Consider the following 8604-nt stretch of genomic DNA (forward strand, 5'->3'; position numbering starts at 1 on the left):
CTTCAAGTAAAGTAGAGCTGAAGGACTACCATTACTGTGTAAACGCTCCTGACATTGACTAATATTTACACTTGTAAAATGATACAGAGTTTAGGAGCACATCCCATATGTGACCTTGTCAGTTAGCCCGGTGTGTATGCCTGCACAGTTGCATGTGCACCCATCTGAGCAAACACTGCTAAATCATGAAAAGTGCTCACATTGAGTTCACGATGGGTGTCACACAGGTCAAAGGCAAGAGGGAAAGATAGAAGGTCAGCGTTTGAAGAGCGAGACTGTAAAATCTAAAAGAAAAAAAAAGGCTCCAAGGAAATCAAGCCAAGCAGGGAGGTTTTACATTTTTGAAACGTCTGTCAACAGATGGTTTACAAGGCTATGAAATCACCCTTCAACTCTGGGTTTCATATGTACATGAAGGCCAGGTCATCCTGGACGAGGTTTCTGCAGCATGAGTGGCTGACGTCATACCAGCAGGACTCTTCTAGCTGGAGTGTAAACAGAAATCCAGGTGTGCAGCTGCCTGCGCAGGTACAACTTAACGGATACGCTCAGACGAAGAGGAGCAGATCTTCCAAGTGTTCAAACATTTGATTCGTCTGATTTTGGCAGCCCTCTCTCAACCTGCCCCCTTTTCTGGTAGAATGACAGTTAATGCGGGTGACTACATAAATATTTACATATCAGTTCAATGCAGAACAACACAGTCACCCCCCCCCCCCCCCCTCCCCCCTCAGTTGTGGTTACAGGGTGATAAGGTGCGATTTGGGTTTTGCACACACAATTAAGCACTCATTGCAGGAGCTCTTTGTAGCTTCACATGGCATATTTAGATGATCCAAACCCTCACAATAGCGTGTCTTAAGTATATCTCACATTGCTCTCATATTTTCCTCCCTTTAATCTTGCAAAAAATAAACAAACATGTTTACAGATTTTTCCCTCAAAAGAAACATTGACGGTTTCATATTTTAGAAATGTTGAAATGCGCGCATAACTCAAGCATTTATCGTGCGTTTAATGCTCGGTTGCAGTTGCGTGCATGCGTGTGTGTTTTTGTATTCATGCAAAGGTGATAATTACGATGATGAATAGACCAGGCTGGATAAAAACTGAGGTTCTCCAGCTCATCCAGTGGTTTTACTCGTTTCTTCTTCCGCTGCATTAAAATTCCTCGGAGGTTCTTCACGACGATTACATGACAAGTTGTGTTTTCTTAAAACAAAGCAGCTGGTTGATATAAGACAAACTCCCCCGTGCTGAAGCCAGATCTGCTGACCGCATCTTTGTGCATTCATAGACTACTTTGTTGATTCTGTTCCTGCAGTGGAAAAGGCTGAACAAATGTTCTTCTATGACTGCAATATACCAGGCTACGCATATTGATGTAATATATTTACACCACATTTTACCATCTGTGAAACAAAACCTCAGTTTCAGCTCTGGTCTCACCCCCCTACAAACCCCCATGCTGCACCATAGCCGGGTGAATTAGGTAGCGGGCTACGTATTAACACTTACACCCCCGGAGAGCAGTCATTTCGGGGTAGTACCTTAGACCCCCGCGGAGTCATCATTTTGCGTTTCTACCTTTAAAAGCCGGAGAGCAGTCAAATGCTGGAAGTGGAAGCTAAATTGGCTAGTCATTCATATGTATATTGGGTCGTTACCTAGGAATTCTGGAGGGAGGGGATTGGGGGAGAAATCAACACACATGAGTCTAGGTCCTTTGTTGCTGACATTTATTGATAAAAACAGTAGTTTCATTTCATGTTATTTCCTTTTTCATTTCAAGCAAGGAAGTGGATGTAGTTAGTAAGTAAGATATTTCAGACATTATTCTGACACAGAGGAGGAGATACTGGAATTATAATTAGTATCTATGCATGCATTTGTGATTTTGTTTGACCTTCCCATTGCTCACAATTTGAATTTGTTCACACTGCAGATGAGTGTCTCAGTCCCCAAACAAGCTCTCTTTTTCGGTGGAGAAGCAGTCTCCTCATCCGCAGTGAGTGTGGAGAAATCAACACACATGAGTCTAGGTCCTTTGTTGCTGACATTTATTGATAAAAACAGTAGTTTCATTTCATGTTATTTCCTTTTTCATTTCAAGCAAGGAAGTGGATGTAGTTAGTAAGTAAGATATTTCAGACATTATTCTGACACAGAGGAGGAGATACTGGAATTATAATTAGTATCTATGCATGCATTTGTGATTTTGTTTGACCTTCCCATTGCTTACAGTACAAAAAACCAACCATTTGTACACATATGTACTAATAATAATAAAAAGTGAGTGCAACACTGCAACCCGTCACCCCGTCGTTCAGTGGTCGTTGATCAGTGGTCCATTGTGGCACCATTCAGAGCACTGGTACAATAGTACCAGCAAGATATGGGAAGACATTGCAAATGTACTTGGATTTTAGGTTGCAAGCCACCCAAAACTTGATCCCAAACTTGTCAGGTTTACTTGCAAACACTTGGAGTGTTTCAGTATGCCATCTTAGGGAGAACTCAACACACATGTAGGTCCTTTGTTGCTGACATTTATTGATGAAAATAGAAAAAAAACCAACCGTTTGTACACATGTTTACAAATAATAACAAAAATTGAGTGAGTACATTACAACATTTTCAGCAATCACTCACAATCCTGGCACTGCCACGGTATCTGTCGCCTGCATTTACCACATGTGTACCTGTAGCAGTGAACACATCGCACAGTGGCCTGATTTTTTTTGCATCTGTGTTTGACCTGACACGTGGCCCTTTTTCCAGGGCTCGGTGTGGAGGGTTGTGTCCGAAGCAACTGTTCTTTTCTTTCCTTCTTCGCAGCTACATGAGAGTGAGCCAATTCGGTTGCAAGGGCTACCAGGAAGTCCACCCGTCTTTCCTTCGTCCCGGTGCATTCTTGATACAGCACATGTGCATTCAGTGCTGCCATGTCAATCATGTTATAAAACACGGCAACTGGCCAGCGCCGTGTTCCTTTGCGGACAGTGTACTCCCGAACCATCTGGTCCATCACATCCACGCCACACTTTGTCTTGTTGTAAAGGGTGACAGTGTTTGGCTTCCTTTTGGTAGTGTTTTCGGTCTGAACCACGCTGTGCATGCTGCTAAGAATATATACTGTCTTCTTCCGTTTGGCCGCATACGCCGTCAGCGTGGCAGCAGAGGTTGAAAACACCTAAGAAATAAGATAAATTGTTAATTCCATAGCCCTTTTACACACAATGAAACACATAAACATAGAACCACAAAAGACCTGCAACATACCTGAGTGGTGAATTCATTGCGATCTGTCTGTCTAGTGGATTGAGGAATTTCCCTGCGAATCTTGTTGACTGTGCCGAGGATGGTGGTTTTCCGTCTAAGAAGTTTTTGCGCAAGTGAAAGCGATGTGAAAAAATTGTCAGTGGTAACATTTCTGCCCTTGTCCAGGAATGGTTCCATCAGCCTCATAACTACATTTTCGGAAAGTCTCTCCCCAGTGGGACGATTGGGGTCCTTGCCAAGATATGGGAAGACATTGCAAATGTACTTGGATTTTAGGTCGCAAGCCACCCAAAACTTGATCCCAAACTTGTCCGGTTTACTGGCAATATACTGCAGGAAACTGCACCGAGTTTTTGATGGGAAAAGCTGTTCATTGATGGTGATATGTAGACCAGGGTTGTAGCACGTGATGCAGTTGGTGACAAATGATCCCCACACACTGGAAATTGCTGCGAACTTATCAGTCTTTGCTCGATCACAGCGGGTGGACTTGTCATCAAAGCGTAGGTGTTGCATGATGTCTTGGAAGCGGTTTCGTGCCATAGTTCCAATTATCTGTGGGTTTCCCAGGTTTGCTGACCAGCAGTCATTTACAGATGGAACCCTGTAAACCCCCCGCAAGATGACAATAGCAATAAATGCCATTAGTTCAGGGAGGTCCATGAACCAACAAACATGCTCCGTTTGCTGTGCATGTTGAATAGTCCATTCTTGAATGCTACGAAGCATGTCAAGAGTGATGAAACACAGGAAGCTCTGAAGGCGACTCAAGATACTTCTCCTGGCCTTAGCCGTTGGCTCTCCATCTGCAGCGTACGGTTCTATAGGGGTGAAAGGGAGACGGGTCCCCACATGTTCTTCACGCCACACTGTGCCATCTTTCGCTGTCTCAGTCCCCAAACAAGCTCTCTTTTTCGGTGGAGAAGCAGTCTCCTCATCTGCAGTGTGAACAAATTCAAATTGTGAGCAATGGGAAGGTCAAACAAAATCACAAATGCATGCATAGATACTAATTATAATTCCAGTATCTCCTCCTCTGTGTCAGAATAATGTCTGAAATATCTTACTTACTAACTACATCCACTTCCTTGCTTGAAATGAAAAAGGAAATAACATGAAATGAAACTAACCGGAAGACTGATCAGACAGCTCTGAGTCCGAATCCGGCTGAACTTCTAGGTCTTCTCCATCCGAGTCACAAGGGTCGACTTCCGCCAGGATCATTTCCAACGCCTGCTGGGTGGTGAGTCTTCTCTGCATTTTCTTTCCTTGGAGAGGAGGTCCGTACACCACAGGATTCTTCAGGGCAATGAAGGGTTAGGCTAAGTGCAGTGAGATTGTATCATATATATACCCTTGATCACAATTGATCAGTGGGGTCAGGTCACACTGATCAGCGGGGTCACACCCCCGTCGTTCAGTGGTCGTTGATCAGTGGTGCCACAATGGACCACAGAACGACGGGGTGACGGGTTTCCTGCAGTATATTGCAAGTAAACCTGACAAGTTTGGGATCAAGTTTTGGGTGGCTTGCAACCTAAAATCCAAGTACATTTGCAATGTCTTCCCATATCTTGCTGGTACTATTGTACCAGTGCTCTGAATGGTGCCACAATGGACCACTGATCAACGACGGGGGTGTGACCACATAACAATGCAACCCGTCACCCCGTCGTTCAGTGGTCGTTGATCAGTGGTGCCACAATGGACCACAGAACGACGGGGTGACGGGTTTCCTGCAGTATATTGCAAGTAAACCTGACAAGTTTGGGATCAAGTTTTGGGTGGCTTGCAACCTAAAATCCAAGTACATTTGCAATGTCTTCCCATATCTTGCTGGTACTATTGTACCAGTGCTCTGAATGGTGCCACAATGGACCACTGATCAACGACCACTGAACGACGGGGTGATGGGTTGCAGTGTTGCACTCACTTTTTATTATTATTAGTACATATGTGTACAAATGGTTGGTTTTTTGTACTGTAAGCAATGGGAAGGTCAAACAAAATCACAAATGCATGCATAGATACTAATTATAATTCCAGTATCTCCTCCTCTGTGTCAGAATAATGTCTGAAATATCTTACTTACTAACTACATCCACTTCCTTGCTTGAAATGAAAAAGGAAATAACATGAAATGAAACTACTGTTTTTATCAATAAATGTCAGCAACAAAGGACCTAGACTCATGTGTGTTGATTTCTCCACACTCACTGCGGATGAGGAGACTGCTTCTCCACCGAAAAAGAGAGCTTGTTTGGGGACTGAGACACTCATCTGCAGTGTGAACAAATTCAAATTGTGAGCAATGGGAAGGTCAAACAAAATCACAAATGCATGCATAGATACTAATTATAATTCCAGTATCTCCTCCTCTGTGTCAGAATAATGTCTGAAATATCTTACTTACTAACTACATCCACTTCCTTGCTTGAAATGAAAAAGGAAATAACATGAAATGAAACTACTGTTTTTATCAATAAATGTCAGCAACAAAGGACCTAGACTCATGTGTGTTGATTTCTCCCCCAATCCCCTCCCTCCAGAATTCCTAGGTAACGACCCAATATACATATGAATGACTAGCCAATTTAGCTTCCACTTCCAGCATTTGACTGCTCTCCGGCTTTTAAAGGTAGAAACGCAAAATGATGACTCCGCGGGGGTCTCAGGTAGAAGCCTTCTTGACTTGACTGCTCTCCGGCTTTTAAAGGTAGAACGGTAGAAGCTGGGAATTCCAGTGTTAACCTCTATTCATGTGACAACATCAAATCGTGGCTCACATCAAACTGTCACTGCAGAAAAAACTTAGAGATGCACAAAAAAATTCTCATTACTACAAGCCTAAAAAAAAAACCTGCTGTCAGCGCAAACATCTGGCAAAGCTCATCTCTCCAAAGAAAGTGAAGCTTGTTCCATTTCCCGGTTTTTGGTGTAAAACAACAACCAGGCCAAAATAAGAGCACTCCGCAGAGCTACATTTAGAGCTATTTGAGATTGTGGTTGTGTGTTTTAGAGAAAGAGGGCAGGGCACCACACTGTGACGTCGCAAACAGTCTGGACTGGATCAGAGAGGCGAGTCGGCTCCACAGCAGCGGCTCTCCCTTCCCTCGCTGCCAGTTCTATCCTAGTGTCCCCCCCAAGAAACCACTCGCACCGCAAGTTGTTTCAATGGGGCAGAACTGGCTGAAAATAGGAAGGTTATACATAGAGGTCACAATTTGTCAATGTCCACGACCGAGGTTTCTGTGTGTATATGTGACTGCGAGAGAGAAAAGGGGAGATAATGAGTTATTATTAGCTCGATATCAATTTTCTCCCTCTAATAACCTTAATGTCAGAGCTGAGTTCGTCTCATTGGGTCGACCTGGTTACCATGGCTACTCATTTAGCACTGATTGTCATGTGCGATATTCACCACTGTTATAGCTCATACAGTTGCAAAGCAGAATTAATAGAGGACATCCCAGCAGGTAATTATAATTGGAAAGGTAAACACAGCAGACTAGCTGCTTGTGTGTGTGTGTGTGTGTGTGTGTGTGTGTGTGTGTGTGTGTGTGTGTGTGTGTGTGTGTGTGTGCACAGTATTCAAGCACACTGCAGGTAATCTTGCTTTATTGCTCACAGATGTGGAAACACGTTCATATGACAGTAACAGGCTACAGTATGTTATTCTGTATTAAATGACCACTTTACCAAATTATTATTTTTCTTTATAAAAGAAATCTGAGTTGATTTTACAGAACGTTCATGAGAAAGGTGACATTTGATCAGCTGCTCTCTGTTGGGTCTGTCTTTCTGTATATCACAGCTTCAGAGGTCACGTGCACTTTCACTGTCGTCGCATCTTTGGGTTATGGCTTCCTCTCCGAGTATGTGCAGTACTTTACACAATGAGACATGTTTACAAGCACGTCTAAGACAGACTTTCTTCTTTATGGTTTTCCATGGGATCTTCTCTTTCTTTTTTACATGTGTGTGGATGTGTGTGCCCCACAGGGAGCTGAGTGCCAGGTCAGAGCCAGTAGCTGAGTGATGCTGTCAGCCTGCTAAGCCTTTGTGGATTACACTAAAGTGGGCCCCTGGGGTTGCTCAGACATCAGCGCAGCTCTGCCCAGTTTTGGTCAAAGCATAGCACAGCTGTTACTGAGCTTCCTTTTCCATCTTCACCCCGTCTGTGTATTGATAACTTTACATTGACATCTAAGACTCTGGGGATCTGCTAAACACCCAAGAAAGACGCAACGCCAACTGCAAGAAACCGAGCATGAATGCAGGAATACTCTTTTGAAGGTAGGCGTGGAGGCTACAAGATGAACATTGTCTGATACTGATGTACACAATCAGTACAGAAAATGCTCAGAGACGTGATTTTACTGACTTCATCCTTACTTTGAGGAGCTTCAACAGATTTATGAGTTTCACCTTAGACAGCAGGAGAAGTTTATTTTAAAGGCAACAATGACAAGGACAGAAAAAAGCGACAGATTGCTGAATTACGGAGTAAAAGTAGAGGAAATAACAAAGGAAGCTCACAGACAATGACTGATGAACTACTGTTTCTGCAGATGAAGTCATTTTCTTTAATGCTCTTATTAATGAAGCATATCATAGAAGTGTTGAGTGTCAGATTTAAGAGACCTGGTGGGTCCTTGGCCACCAGCAGTAATCAGTCAGAAGCACCTTTGCACACTCTCCCACACCACAACAAAAAGCCACCCAAATCTTGACATAAATATTAGAATAAGAATGTTATTAATAAATAATTAACTTAATTAATGTGTTGTTGCAATAGTAATCCTGCTAGTAATCCTAGCCTCTATCAGGGGCAAGCAGCTGATTATGTTATATGAGAAAAGACAATTAAAATAGATGATAAATGTTATAAAGTGCTGCAATCATAAAATACAGGTGTGCAGTCATGGATATACTTTAAAGCATACAGTCGGGGGAAACCTGATGCGCCACATTGACTGAAGCAGAGTGCCAAGGATTAAGACTGAGGAGGAGCATTTGCTTCCAGATTTGTGAAATCTATCTGAGAGCGACACAAACTTATTAATTTGCTGTGTTGAAAATAAGTACAGTAAATGGACCGTGTTATTACCGCAAATGAGAGCGGAGGCCCAGTCGTGGCATTACGAAACAGAGAGAAACGTGTTGCTGCCAGTTCATTTATTAAGGAACGGCGCTGCAAAAACTCCCCCGCACAGGTCACACAGGATGCACTTGCAAGAACTAGAATCGACACATGCACTCATCATAAGTTTTACCATCACAGAAAAATGTTATAGACCGCAGAAAGACATATTTTCCAGC

The sequence above is a fragment of the Aulonocara sp. 'chitande type north' Nkhata Bay genome, linkage group LG20, assembly GCF_057382095.1.
Source record: "Aulonocara sp. 'chitande type north' Nkhata Bay isolate Kocher_YH1m ecotype deep benthic linkage group LG20, A_spYH_male_GT1.1, whole genome shotgun sequence".
NCBI classification, from domain to species: Eukaryota; Metazoa; Chordata; class Actinopteri; order Cichliformes; family Cichlidae; genus Aulonocara; species Aulonocara sp. 'chitande type north' Nkhata Bay.